This window comes from Tachypleus tridentatus, chromosome 10 (assembly GCF_004210375.1).
Source record: "Tachypleus tridentatus isolate NWPU-2018 chromosome 10, ASM421037v1, whole genome shotgun sequence".
Classification (NCBI taxonomy): Eukaryota; Metazoa; Arthropoda; class Merostomata; order Xiphosura; family Limulidae; genus Tachypleus; species Tachypleus tridentatus.
The window spans coordinates 158498395-158513794 of NC_134834.1; the positions used below are offsets into that span (position 1 = coordinate 158498395).

General features: G+C 35.7%; 1 protein-coding gene across 4 annotated transcripts in view; it reads left to right on the forward strand.

Moving 5' to 3' along the window:
- Positions 1-11766: 11766 nt before the first annotated feature.
- LOC143230749 (uncharacterized) overlaps positions 11767-15400 on the forward strand; it is a 39827-nt gene continuing 36193 nt past the window's right edge. Inside the window, exon 1 of one of the 4 annotated variants that reach the window (XM_076464850.1) lies at positions 11767-11902. The gene's annotated coding sequence lies outside the window, so the exon portion shown is untranslated. Of the gene's footprint in view, positions 12100-15400 lie in introns of all 4 variants that reach the window. The other 3 variants (XM_076464849.1, XM_076464851.1, XM_076464852.1) reach the window with 3 other exon arrangements.

Below are 15400 nucleotides of genomic sequence, written 5' to 3' on the forward strand. Positions count from 1 at the left end.
TTCACGGACAAGGATACTGTGGAAAACGTGTCGAGATTTTAAGAATACATTGAGCAGTTGTCTGGACAATACAGTCAAGCACTGCTGCCACAAAGTCGTCTTTCAATGGCTTACAGACGATGGAAGGATTATGTTCTGAAAGAAAAAGTGCCAATTGGCCTGATTCAACTTCCATCGAGGTACATGAGTCGGGCGGCATCGACCACAGCCAGTCTCTCTCAAAATGATCGCTGCCCCGTGGGTTACAGTCAGCTCTCCAAGAAACGTAACAGAAAGGTAAAGGGGAGCAGATAGAGAGATAAATAGCAGTAAAAGACTGACTAGGTGCATGAAAATAAGCATAAGAACCAGTAGCGAAATAGGTTGTGGTCCGAGATCATACACTCTATGGAACGACCTTCCATGAATATAAGCACAACCCAAGAGGGGTATATCCATTACAATCCCCCAGGATTAAAAAGGGAGATGGTAACTGCTCAATAAGGCCATCAAGGTCTGACTGATCGTAGGTTTATTCAAGAGACAGGTAGAGAGAACAAATATTGATGGTACGACCCAAGGAAACAAGGATGTATCAAGTGGCAAAAACAGGGTGAGTACATGCTGATCAACCAGCAGTGCCACCCCTCTATGCACTCACCTATCACGCCTGTCATTTCTGTAGAAAGAAAACTGCCAAAGGATGACTGCATCAGCAGGTTTCTGAAACGTTTCCTGTAAGGAGAGAGAAACACAGGATGGCGAGAATCAATCAAATCCTTAATGTAATCTATATTTGAACAAAATCCCCTACAGTTTCACTATATCAAAGTGGCCATTTTTATTTATGTGGAGGAGAATGAGACAGGAAGCCCTTTTATTTTTGACCACGTTTTTTCATTTATTAGATGGAGGTCTATCAATCTCTGTGGATCCTGTCCTTGGTCGAGTAGGCAGGTCTCTGCCTGTGGACAGATTCCAGTGATGAGGATATAAATGAAAACATTGTTTTGTATCTTGGGGCTGCAGAAGAGGATAGATCCAAGGAAACAAATATCAGAACCCGAAATCAAAGGAAGTGGGCACGGACAGCCACTGGAAGAAGATGTAGGAAAAAAAGACGTAGATTCGACCAACTCTACTAATCATGGAGAGCAAAAGACCCTTCAGATGTTTTGCAAACGACTCTGCTGGAGGCATGGAGAGATCTGTCTGCACTCCCACTGTAGCAGTGAAACAGAATGCAACAGCATATGTCTGAGATGGAGTGGGGGATGATAACAACTGAGCATCTAGGTAGGAGATATTGTTTACAGTCTTTAAGTGTTGTACCTCCACCTACTTAGGGCAAGAAACAGAGTAAGTGGGATATGAACCACTACATTTAACAGTGTGGTTCCAGTTCTTACTTATAGTCGTTGTGGTTTTTGTCACCACAACGAGCACATGTTAAAGGATCGTGACATGTCATTGAATGACCAAACCACTGACACTGGAAACATTTGAGAGGGTTGGGAATGTATGGCCATATGTTACAGTTCAGATAACCTGCTTTAACTGTGGTAGGGGGGCTTGGTGATGTAAAAGTCAATATCAGAACATTAGTAGGCATAATAATTAAATCTTTGAGAGTGGAGATTTGGTACACTGCAGAAATGCCTTGGCTGGAGAAATCAGCAAGGATTTCTGACTAGGGAATATTCTTTAAATCCTGCTCAACTGCAACTCCTATGGAAGAATTTAAAGTTGCATGGGGAGTAACCTTGATAGGTATGTTCCCAATGGTCTTCAATTTCAAAAGGAGTTTGGTATGTTATGGTGAAGATGTTTCCACCAAAATGTCTCCAGAGCATAACTTCTTTACTGACTTGGGGGAGCCAGCAAATCCCTCTAATCCCTTTTGAATAAAAAAGGGAGACATCTGCCCTAAAGATATATCAGATAAAGAATGCATAATTAGAAATCAAAGTATAGATTCTGACTGTGATGGTGACTGTATAACAGAGTTGTCCATGTGTGGTCATTTTCAGATAATTTGATTTTTCTTTTTTTTTTTTATTTATGGGGATATCTATAATAAAAGCAATACATTTCAGTTCCCACTGATCCCACCCTCCATGGAACCCACAAGGAAATGTACTACAGTGCCAAACAAGAACATTGCAGCAATGCCAGGGTTTCATTAACATTATACCCAAACATCAGCATCAGACATGATGTCCACAACACCCACTGAAAATGTCGAACACTAGTATTTGGTTGACCATAGCCCAAGTGGACCAACTGACTGACCCTGGAGGGACTACCACAAGCCTGCCCGTCTATAGGAATTTGAGGCCAAAGTGGCATGTAAGGGCTGGATCCCTCACCCACCAAGATCCTCTCTTCCCCTTCATGGGTTGCCATGCATGGTAAACACATTTTGATGTTTAGATCCCAGAGGAGGTAGACTAAAAGTACAGAATTTTCTCTGGGAGGTTCCCCTCACCACATACAGGAATCCACCTCAAGGAGTCAACTATATAATGTGAGTGTTTATGCTAATACATCATACAAACATCTTGCCACCAAAAACTGCTCAATAGTTCAAAAAGTAGGGATTGCAATTCCCTTTGTGCTTAGTTTTCAAATTACTGATAATCATCTTCAGATGCAAAACCTGTTGATATTCTAGGCATTGTACATATTAACTTCAGCTGCCTTAATAATTGACCATCTACCACCCAATATTATACATATATTTTAATGTGGAATATTGTTCAGTAAATCAGAAATTGATAAGTACCACTTCTCTTCAGTTGTTGATCTAGTAATTAATCTCAACAGTGTAGATGATGAGGTCATGCAATTCTTTCACCATTTCTTTCTCAAATGACTTGTCTTGGTTCATTAAATATCTCCATATAGAATAAAAAAGTGCTGTCACTAATTTCTGACTCATCAATCTAACTTCAACCTGACCTAAATAGGGTAAGTGAAAATTCATAACTGACACATGGTTTCAGATATTTAATGATTACAAGTGCCACATGAACAGTTGGTCATACCTTTATCAATTGAATATTTGACCATGAAATAAGAACTAGTTCAGGCAGAGCCATATTGCTTCTATACTAAAAGTACATACCAAAGTAATATCTGGACTTCTGTTTAAATTCTTGTTCCTTCACTTCTTTATTATACATTTCTTCTGCCATACAGTGGCTTTTCCTAGCTGCTAATACCCAAATTCACATGCTTCAACTAATTAAGATATTAGGCACACCACTATTAGGTACCAAGTGTAACTTTGCAATTTTAGCTAAGCTGTATGAATAATTTATATTTTGCATAAGTAAGTCATGAATACCATTACAATTCATAAATTGAAATTTTGGGTGAGAAATATACTTGCATATTGATTAAATGCACATGTATTTGTAGAAAACAATATGTAGTTTAATAAAACATTATACATTTGTAAATTATAAATTTCATAAATTGATATTCAGATCAGAAGCAAATCCTATGGGTGACATTTCTTAAATTCAATTGAAAGAGTGCTTCTCCATTTATATCAATCTAATTGCTATTCATAAAAATGAACTGACAGAGTAGTGGCTTTATTTGGAGAACATAATGCACTACAATGTTGACTAGGGTTTTTGCAGTTCTAATATCAATCAGGAATTTGAACTTATATGTACATACCTTTATTGTCACTTGCACAATACCAATAAGCTCTTAATGAGCTGGGGTAATTGCCAATCCTTTCATAACAAGCTGACTTCTGCACCTCCCAAGTTCAGTGGCCAGACCCATCTATAGCTCTGTTAGTTTCATAGAACAAAAGTAAGAGTAGCCATAGCTTATCTATAATCCTCTTACACCTGATGGAAAGGTGGACAAATGGGTTATTCTGTCTATTGTGATGCTGGACAAAATATGAGAAATTCACTGGGGAGTGGCTTAACAGCTCACAAATAAAGCACACTTTGGTTCTCCCTTTCACAATGATGTAACAGTATAATATGCATCAATTGCTGGAGCACGGCCATTATGGGAGGTCCTGAAAAGTCTTTCCCACCTGATGGTAGCCAGTGTGGGTACATAGAGCAATGATGTATCTATACTGCATAACTATACTGCATATACTATATTTCTGTGGGGCAGTCTGGTCAAGGTGCAGACTCTGCTGTTGTTTTTTCTTCCTCTTCTGTGACCTGCTCAAAGTTACCATTGAAAGTGAGTTGTCATGCATTTTACCTCACTTAGGTCTCACAATCTACTGTTGTTATCTTGGAATATGCTTTTCCTATATAGGTGAAACAAATCATCCACATAAGATGTCAAGATCTCAGGGTAACCTCTTTTACAAATCTTGAGCTCTGCTTGATGGATAGCTCAATTCTCTACAGATCAAAATGTCTTAAAAAACTCAACTATGATGTTTCTAACTATTGAGTTGCTCTTTGTCTAAGTGCTTGATGAAATTAGGCATTAGTCCATCAATAATCAACATCAGATGTTACTCTACCTATTCCAAATGGTAATCTGCTTAAATAATTTAAGAAGTGATCTTTCTTAGTTGCACTCTTGAATACTGGATTAGAAATATGATTCATCTTGCTCATTGGAGGTCTGTAGTTGCAGAAACAAAACATCTACAATATAAATTCAGACAACATCAGGCTGAAACATCCATAATGTCAGTAGCACAGGGTAAAATGTGTGCTCAGGGATGCTTATATTTAAACAAATATTTTATCCTTGTCCCTGGGAACAAGTGCAATGAGTTGTCTTGTAAACCTCATCTTACAATTCTGCATGACCTCAGAGTTCTCTATAACCCACTGTGATCGTAGCAGTGTACTTCTCATATCAGACAAGCTCTTGTCAGGCCCATTTGTCACCATATTCATAATTTAATGCCTGATATCTCTTTTGCTGGTAAGATAGTTCCGAAAGGCAGACATTTTCTACCAATCATACTGACAATCTCTTTCTAATGGTCACAACCACAGTTGGTGAAGAGCTATCCTAATTGGTGACAATTTGAGTGTCCAATAGAGATATTCCCACACTGTGTTAGGATCACCAAGCCCACAAATAATATTTTTTATCCTTAGTTACGTATGCCTTCTGTAAGCAAAAGGTAATGTTCAGTAGCTTTGGAGGACCCAGGTTGTGGTTTGCCTTCCTGACTTTACAGCTAAGTTGAAATTGTAGATTTGGAATTTTGTATCATGGCCAAAATTCCATTAGTCCACCCATTCCCCTTGAACATAAATTATTGCAGTGGAAAATACTATTTTTAACTTTTATCAGGATACAAAACATATGATATATTCAAATATATAAAGGAGCACAAATTCTAATCCGTGTTGACGAGCAAACCCACTTGTAGAAAAAATTATATATGCAAAAAATGTCTGGTATGGGTAGAGCACAAATTCTAAATACAAAAAAATAACATAATCTCTCCCAGAGTGAAAAGGCTTGGCATATTACTGGTTGTCTGAAGTGGATGTATGGAGACCTTACCTCTCCAAGATTTCTAAAGTTTAACATCAAAATGTTACTAGAGAAGAGAAAACAGATGTCTACTACATTACCCAAGACTAACGTTCAAAAGATCGATTCTGTATATGTCAAAGTCATTAAGTTGCATCTGAAATCCAAAGAGCCATGCAAAATTTTTCAGTCTGTCCAAGGAATCAGGAAACTTCCCAAACTTCTGACCAGTTTTTTCAACTGACTTTGCCTCCAGTATAAGGAAAAAGTTAATAATCACTGGTCATCTTGACACTGAATAGAGAAGTTACTACAAGGCTCTTAGACAGATATTAACTAGTGTTTCTTGGCTCACTCACAACATGAAGTTACTGGTGATTAAAGGTACTGGATATATTGCTGGAAGATGGTACCTTCAAGCAAGAGTTATCTCCTTGTTAAATGGAGTAGTATCTTGGAGACAGAATGAAAATCGTTGTACAGACACACATCTTCCTGAGATACAAACAAGACTGTTAAGATCTGTCTGGAGGCTTAAGACTGACCAGAGTGGCAAGTGGTGTGCTTGTCACGATAACACACCATTCTACCGATGACACTGGGGAACACTTTTTCAGTAACTTTGAGTTGCATTGGATATTTTAACTGATTCTGAAGGAGTGTTAGGCGCTGATTTCAAATCTGAAATTAGTTTTTCTCTACAAGCTCTAGTTTGTATGCAATTTGAGGTTAATGAAATTGTACAAATGTGAACTTGCGTAAACCATGTATAAGCATTTTCACGTCCATATATATAGATAGCTTCTAATATTTTGATCATTCTTCTTTTGTTTCAGATCAAACATGGCTTCCAAAAATAGATATCATTGCAGAAACAAGCCTGATGCTACACACTCAATCGTCAGAGACGTAACATATCCTCGTTCGTCAAGCGTGCCTACAAGGCATATTTTGAAGTTCATCTTGGTGATCAAGACAAGCAATGGGCTCCTCATGTTGTGTGCCACAATTGTGAGGAAATGCTTCGAGACTGGACCAAAGGAAAACGCAATGGTCTGCCTTTTGGTGTTCCAATGATTTGGCGCGAACCCACCAACCATGTAACTGACTGTTATTTCTGCATGGTAAACACAACGGGTGTTGGGAAGAAAAACCGACTTAAGATTACGTATCCAAACATTCCCTCAGCTATTCGACCTGCTCCGCACTCAGAAGAAGTTCCTGTTCCAGTTTTCAAAGGCTTGCCTTCATTGGACGATAAAGACATTGGACATGATACAAGCAAACAAGACAGTTGTGACAGTGAATTGTCAGAAAAGTGTACACAATCGAAGAACTGTTCTTCAGACACTGAACCTTTCCCCGTCCCCAAGCCTCTTCCCCACGCTGAACTGAATGATTTAGTGCGGGATTTAGGTCTTTCAAAGAAAGCAGCAGAGCTTTTGGCATCAAGATTACAAGGCAGAAATCTTGTTGATCACTCTGTTAAAGTATCATATTTCAGAAAGCGTGACCAGCTTTTTGTGACCTTCTTTTCAGAAGACAGACAGTTTGTTTACTGCCATGACATCCAAGGGCTTCTCAAAGAACTGGGTGTACCTTACTATAATCCTGCTGAATGGAGACTCTTTTTAGACAGTTCAAAACGCAGTCTAAAGTGTGTTCTTTTACATAATGGGAATGTTTACGGAGCAGTACCTGTCGGTCACTCAGTGCATTTGTGGGAAGACTATGATGATATGAGAATGGTCATGGACTTATTAAAATATCATGAGCACAATTGGATCATTTGTGTAGACTTAAAGATGGTCAACTTTCTTCTTGGACAACAGAAAGGTTTCACCAAGTTTCCATGTTTCCTCTGTATGTGGGACAGCCGAGCACGAGACAGACATTGGGTCCAGAAGGACTGGCCTATTCGTGACACCCTTGAAGCAGGCATGCCAAATATCATACAAGACCCAATTGTAAGCAGAGATAAGATCATCTTTCCTCCTCTTCACATCAAATTAGGTTTGATGAAGCAATTTGTCAAGGCACTGGAAACCGAAGGTGAATGTTTCCAACACATCATCACAGCTTTACCAGGGTTATCATTTGAGAAGATCAAAGCAGGCGTGTTTGATGGCCCACAGATTCGAACCCTAATTCGTGATGATCAGTTTGTTGCTAAGATGAACGCTTTAGAAAAGGTAGCATGGTTATCCTTTGTGGCAGTCGTTCAGAACTTCCTTGGAAACAATAAGGCGGAGAATTACAGTGAACTTGTGAACAGAATACTCCTCGCTTTTCGTGATCTCGGGTGCAACATGAGCATCAAGCTTCATTTTTTGAACAGCCACCTTGATAAGCTCCCTGACAACCTGGGGGCTGTGAGTGACGAACAAGGAGAACAATTCCACCAAGACCTAAAGGTCATGGAAGAACGCTACCAAGGGCGCTGGGACAAAAGTATGATGGCTGACTACTGCTGGAGCATTAAATGAGATTGTACAGATGAAGTGTACAAAAGCAAAAGTTACAAACGCAAATTCCTACCTGAATAAAATACACAAACAAATTGATAAGCTATTCCTATAATTTCCTATAATAACGAAAAATTAAAAAATAAATAAAAATGTCAAATTGCATAAAATCTGTAGCTTGCAGACAAAAACCGACTTCAGATTTGAAATCAACACACTCAAATTGACTATAGAAAGGTCTTTTTTTAAATGCAACAAAATGAGTGTTCCCCAGTGTGAGTAGCAAAAGCTACACATTTCCAGCCAAGAAATTAATTTTAGGCACCTGTGTTTGCTGAACAATTCAACATCACCAAGGTAAAGCCTGAAGTGTTTAAAAAAAAACAACAATTATTTGAAATTACACTTGGTCATGTTGCTAATTCATTTTCAAACTGGTCTGGGTTTCTTTGCAAGGCAGTTATAGGTAGAGAAGTTGGAGAAATTGATCAATATAAAATTTATAAAGTTGTATGAGTTTTCAATGTACCTTGAGTACAATTCTGTAATTTAGCACCACTAGAAAAACTATTTTATTTTCAGCATACAGTCACGTGAAAAAGTTAGGACACCTTAGGAAAGCCTGTGTATTTTTGTAACATTTTTGGATATATAGATATTTAATCTCAATTTTAACAATACTGAGAGATTTTAGGAATATAACTAAACAATTAAAACTGAAGAAAAGACTTTTCAAGATCTTCTGTAAATGTAATTCTACAAAAATGCATATTCTAACTGAGGAAAAAGTTAGGACACTTAAAATGGCTCAACTCACACACAGATGTATCACACCAGGTGCACATGATTAGAAGATCGTTACTCAGCAGTTAGTTTGGTGTGCTCCTGACTGTTGAAGTGAGAGTGAGCACCATGGTGAGAGCAAAAGAGCTGTCTGATGTCTTTAGAAAGAAAATTGTAGCAGCTTATGAGTCTAGTAAGGGATTTAAAAAGATCCCAAAAGATTTTGAAATCAGCCATTCCACTGCCCGGAAAATAGTCAACAAGTGGAGGGCTTTCAAAACAACTGCCAACATGCCAAGGTCTGGTCGTCCAAGCAAGTTCACCCCGAGAGCAGACCACAAGATGCTACAAGAGGTCTCCAAACACCCTAACATGTCATCACGGGACCTACAGCAGGCTCTAGAGTTGATGTGAAAGTGCATGCCTCTACAATCAGAAAGAGACTGCACAAGTTTAACTTGCATGAGAGGTGTGCAAGGAGGAAACCTTTGCTCTCTAAGAGAAACATCAAGGTGAGACTGAAGTTTGCCACAGAGAATGTAGACAAAGACCAGAACTTCTGAAATAATGTTCTTTGGACAGATAAGTCCAAAACTGAATTATTTGGACACCAGAACAGAGAACATGTGTGGCATAAACCAAATACAGCATTCTAGGAAAAGAACCTCATATCAATTGTGAAGCATGGAGGTGGAAGTGTCATGGTTTGGGGCTGCTTTGTTGCAGCAGGACCTGGACAGCTCACAATCATAGAATCCACCATGAACTCTACTGTATATCAGAGGGTGCTTGAGGATCATGTGAGACCATCTGTACGAAAATTAAAGCTGAAGCAGAACTGGACCCTGCAACACAACAATGGCCCAAAACATACCAATAAATCCACCAAGGGTTGGCTGAAAAACTAAGAAACGGAGAGTCCTGGAATGGCCGAGTCAAAGCCCAGATCTGAATCCCATTGAGATGCTGTGGAGTGACTTAAAATGGGCTGTACATGCGAGAAACCTCTCAAACATCTCACAGCTGACAGAATTCTGCATTGAGGAGTGGGGCAAACTTTCTTCAGATCGATGTCAGAGACTGGTAGATGGCTACAAGAAGCAGTTATTTCAGACAAAGGGGGTAACACTAGCTATTAGGAGGTAGGGTGTCCTAACTTTTTCCTCAGTTAGAATATGCATTTTTGTAGAATTACATTTACAGAAGATCTTGAAAGTCTTTTCTTCAGTTTTAATTGTTTAGTTATATTCCTATAATCTCTCAGTATTGTTGAAATTGAGATTAAATATCTATATATCTAAAAATGTTACACAAATACACAGGCTTTTATACGGTGTCCTAACTTTTTCACATGACTGTACATCTATGTTTTGCTTCATTTTGAAAGATAAAAATTATTTTACAGTTTTGTATTGTTTTTACTTTAAATTACACACACACACACACACACATATATATATATATATATACATGGGCACCATAATCTTTGCAGTGATTATAATGGTCTTAATCCAACCCTGCTCCCACTTTTACATGTTTTATTTATATAGCAAATGTAAATTACATTTAATTTCTGTGGGGGATGCCCCTAGAGTGAACTGCTTTTAGCAATTCTTTATACTTTCATTCTCTTATTGTAAAATTCACAAGTCTAGCCAAGTACCCACACTTTGTTACTCTTTCCTTTACAACTGTAAAATTTGGTTTCTGCATGAAGTCTAGTTTAAATTAACTTTAATGCTTATTATCACTGAGTCACTGCTCATTCATGTTAGTATTTTTCTGTTTACTACAGTTGAGAACTGTTGTCCTTCTTCATATATTATTAAGATTATACTTCTGGAAAATTACATTCTTTTAATAGTGATTTCTTACTCTAAGTTTCTGATGGAAATTCATTAATTTTTTAGGATGCCTGAACACCAATTTTGTAATTCATCCATAATAATACTTTTATCCTCTCCAGAATGTTGTTGATGTTTTAAAAAGTATGCAACTTAAAGCAGGAATTAGAATGATTATCTGTATATTGCACCTAAATGTTTCATGCAATTTTCAGTATTCAAACTGTAGCTGTGAGCATTCCTAGTGGGACTGAGAGAATGGGGAGGTCTGGAATATTTCTCTGGGAGCAAAAGCAAGAGAGAAAAAAAATGTATCAAATCAATACACAAAGGTGTAGCAAACATTAATTTTGTCTTAACTTACTCACGTATTTATACAGCATCGTTTCAAAACTATTCAGGGTTGAGAACAGTATCATACAATTCTTTTTACAGTCTGTACTCTTGTGATAACGCTTGATACTATGACAACCCTGACTGAGGAAGGCAGATAGCTCTATATTGTGCTATACTCTAGCATTGGTTAAGGATGTACTATTAATAACAGTGTTTGTGTTTTTTCACTGAGAGTCTTTTCTGTCTCAGATCTTTTTGGAAGGTGCATATATTACCGTGTTTCTCCGAATATAAGACAGGGCTTATATTAATTTTCACTCCAAAATATGACACTAGGGCTTATTTTCGGGGGATGTCTTATTTTGATATATTAAAAAAATGAAGTTACAAAGTAAAACTATTAAACTAACCATTTAAAATAAACTATTATTAAACGATTAAACTAACTGATTAATACTTAAACAAACTAATTAATAAATTATTTTTTTTTCTTTCCTCTTCCTGCCACTCTTAACTAGGGCTTATTTTAAGGGTAGGGCTTATATTAAAACTATCCCCAAAAATCACACTAGGTCTTATTATCGGAGAAACACGGTAGTTTATATGATTGCTACTGGCATCAACTTTCAATTTAGAAGCTTGCCTTTCTTTGACCTGGGACATATGCATTACACACTAGCAAAAGTAAAATGTTGTTACTTTGTTTTTTGGGCCAAAAAAACAATGTTGGAGGCCCACCTACAGTTCATTTAGATTTTTAATTGTTCAATAACTTGATAGCATGACAAAGTAGCTAACTTCTTTAGTTCTTCTACGAAATCTAACTCTCAACGAATAAACACTTTCACATGGCCTTATCCCGTAATGCATAGCGCAGGTCCCGATTCGTTCGCTGGAAAGTGTATAAGACAAAGAGTATAAAATCGGCAATGACGTTATTCTATCCCATAGTTCCATATTTCTGGATGTGAGTTGTCGTAGTAGTTCGTGGCAGGGAGGAAAGTGAGTGTAATGGTGGTAGTGTTATTACTATAAATTTAGTAATACGAGGAATCAAAACTTGCATATAATTATTTTTTGTGTCTGTAATTTCGAAGAAAAGCACGTATTCTACCATTCTAATACAAAGATTTGCAATTTTTCATAAGTAGGCCTACGGTACAATTTGATCTGTCTCAAACTCAACTATAGTTGGAGAGGTATGTAATGTTTTAAGTTAGGCCTAACGTAACCTCTAAAGGGGTAAAAAAAGCCGGTAGGTGGCACCTTAATAGGTTCTTTTGTTTATTCATTCTGAATGATGAATCGCTTCTTTTTTAGTATGAGTAATATTAACAGTAGTATTTCTGTGTGTTTGATTTTGATCAAGTTGTGAGAATCAAGCTCGATGTAATTTAGAATAGTTACATTTCAATTGATAATCCAGGTGCACTCTGCAGTGTTCATGAAGTTTTAAAATACACAAACGATAAACATATAGGATAGGTGTTTCTCCCATTGCATTTGATTGAAATATTACCGCCATTAAGCTACCGTATTGTTAATGTCTTTTAATTGTTATGTATGAAGTGCAAAAGCATTGAGATTATGAGCAATTAACTAAACTTATAAATGTCTGAAATTCAGAAGAGAATCTATTCTATGCATTTGCACTTCAAATGTAACAGTTATAGTGTTTATCAGTAAGAAAACTGTGCTCAACTCTCAGTCACAGGGAAGGATATTGTATCCATTTTGGGCTTAGTTTTCAAACTCTAACTTTTAATACAGGAAGCATATCTTCACAAAATTTTGCAATTATCAATAAACATTACAAGGTACTTCATAACAATAGCTGTCCTGAGATACAAGCACTACAAGGCTTTAATAATGAGTTGATTATGCATTTTTTCTGATGAAATTTTGACTCATCAACATGCAAAGTAATTTTGATTTTAAGATTGAAAAATTTTCTTATGCATAAGAAAATTTTCAACTTTCAAATAAAAAATATTTATATAACCTCCAGGTACTTATGAAATATTTCTATCTGTTTTATTTGTATGGGTTTGGCTGATGTGACTAACCTTGTAACCAGTATATGAAGTAAAGTATGTTTTTGTGGAATGACTACAAATTATAACACAACAAATGTTTAGCCTAAATGGCTCAAATCTCATTATATACAGCTGTTTATCTACACACACACACACACACACACACATTTTCTTCCACTTATCTTTTAGACAAGACTAACATTACACAAAATGCAATGATATGGGGCATGTGCAATGATGTTACCATATCCAGAAGTATAAAACTGGCCTTCAGAGATTGGGCAGCCTTTGGTTTGTTTTAGTGAACCAGTATTTTGTAAAATAATTACATTTTGGCTATGATACACTTCCTATGTGCATGTATTTTTACTATTTACAAGTACTTAAATTTCAGTTATTTTCACAAATATTCTGTAAACATTCTTAGTTAAAAAAAAATTGTTTGTATACAAAAGACTTGGGATCATTACTAAAAGTTTACTAAATTTTGTGAAGATACACATACAGCATTGAAAGTTATAAATATTTTAACATATGAGTGTATGTTAAAACTAATGTATTTTATACCAAGCCCGTCACAAAAAGGGTTAATTAAACATACAAGTAAATTTTGTGTTACGTTGGGAAGAAAGAAAATGATACATTTTCTCTGACAAAAATATGTGGAGCTTTTTTACAACCTTGATGTTTTTGTGCTTTGGTTTCAGAAAATCCAGTGTCACGTTGATGAACTGATATAAGTGTAAGAACCATTGGTTGTGAATGTTATTGTAATACATACTACTGACCATAAAAGTGTGCCTTTTATAAATATTTCGGTATTGTATATTTTTTTTATTAAACTGTCTTTCTGTTATTGTAAATTGCATCACTACTTGTTATATTTTGATGATGTAATTATATGATTAAATATATATTGTAAATAATGGTATTTTAAGCTTCTAATACAAATTTTCTTTCTATCAGTATTTGCTGATTTTTATGCTATCACTAATTTAGTTCTATTCAGTAAAGGAAGTTAGATTTAGTACTTTTAATTTTATATTTACAAAAAATATGAATGAAAAATTAATTTTCTAAAGTATTTTAACTTAATAGGTTTACATTTTTTATGAGGGAGCATTTTCTGTTATGAAAAAAGTATAATTTATGGATTTTATTTACATGAAATACTCTACATTTTACTGTTACATGCTTCAGATTTCATATCCAGTGTCAAAGTAGATGAGTTATAAATGTTGCACCAAGTAACCATTGGCTCTGTAGTCATCAAAAACAAATGAAGTTTCATTACTGTTTGTTATAGTCACCATTTTCAAACTGGTTTAATCTTTTGTTTTTATTTTGTATTACAAGAAACAAGCAAAATGTTGTTAGACTAGTTAAAGTGTTAGTGGAGCATTACTTAGTGTAGCAATAACATTGTAATGTTTTCCTAAAAAACATTTGAATATGTAACAAACATTATGATTAAATAATCATTTAAATTCAATGTTTGACAAGTTATATGAGAAAATATTGTTAAATATCTGTATAATTTAAAGAATAATGTGTGGAAAGCTTTTTAAACTTCAGTAAACTATGCAAAAACAAAAATGGCACTGAAAGAAATATTGTTTTAATACTTGCCCCTAGTATCAAGTTCTTGAAACAGTTGCTACATCTGGTGTCTAATTAGATAAGTTAATTGGTTTGGCATTTTTTATTAGACCATTTGGTTCAAAGTGCACTACAGACATTTGTTGTGGAATAGGTTTAACTTCTCAGTTATCGAGACATGTATGGCTGTCAAATTTGTTTAGAACTCCATGTAACTAACTGCTTATGTGAATAGCCTAGGCAGGTCACTTAACTACTGTTTTACTTATTTTAAATATACAGTTTTCCCTCTAGTTTGAACATCTACTTCTACACATAATTATTTAGACAATGTTTATTTTACATATTATTAAAACTGAACATAAACAAAAACATGAGGGTAGATTTAAATTACTCAAAGACATTAATTTAGTATGTTCATCAGTTCTGTCAATGAAGGTTTACATGATATTTAATTGACACTTTTGACATGCAAAGGATATAGCAGCAGTGCCCATTAATATTGTAATAAGTTTTAACTTATTGTGGTTGCACAGTATATGCATGCATGAGGACATTTTAGAAAATTTACTAATTGAATAAATTTATCATGCCATTTTGCTGTGCCAATAAACACGTTCAGATATGATCTGTATATAATGAGTTATGGTAGCTAATATGGTAAACTTTTGGTTTTAATATGCCATATATTAAAGTATACATGACCATTAGGAAATGAAAAGTACAAACTGATGAGATGAATAAACTTGGGACCTTTTGTCTTTCTGTATTCTTAATGTAGAGAAGTATTTGAAACTCATCAGAATGCAACTGATTTTTATTTAAAATGAAATAAGTACCTGTAATTAGAGAAAAGATTGCATTT